Below are 495 nucleotides of genomic sequence, written 5' to 3'. Positions count from 1 at the left end.
GCGGTAGTCGACACAAAGTCGGTCCATGCCATCCTTCTTCTGGACAAAAACAACACCACAACCCCATGGAGATGAACTCGGTCTGATCAGACCCAGACGCTCTTGTTCATCGAGCTGTTTCTTCAATTCCTTCAATTCCTTTGGTCCAAGCTTGTAAGGATGCTTGCAAATAGGTTCCGTGCCAGCCTCAAGATCAATAACGAATTCAACTGGCCGGTGAGGAGGCATTCCCAGAAGCTCTTCTAGAAAGACGTCTTGATATTCACAAACGACTGGAATCTGAGAGATGGCATTCAACTCGCCCTTCTCATTGAGAGAAAACAGCCGAATGGTTTCGTCACGAGCAGCATAGATGATCACATCCTCAGACGAGTGTGTCAATTGAATCTGTCTGGCAGCACAATCAAGCTAAGCCTTGTGCTTAGAAAGCCAGTCCATCCCGAGAATTAGATCAATATCCGAGTCACCAAGAACCATTGGAGAAGCCAGAAATTT

Source organism: Triticum urartu, chromosome 2, assembly GCF_003073215.2.
Source record: "Triticum urartu cultivar G1812 chromosome 2, Tu2.1, whole genome shotgun sequence".
Taxonomy (NCBI): domain Eukaryota; kingdom Viridiplantae; phylum Streptophyta; class Magnoliopsida; order Poales; family Poaceae; genus Triticum; species Triticum urartu.
This window is presented reverse-complemented; position numbering follows the sequence as displayed.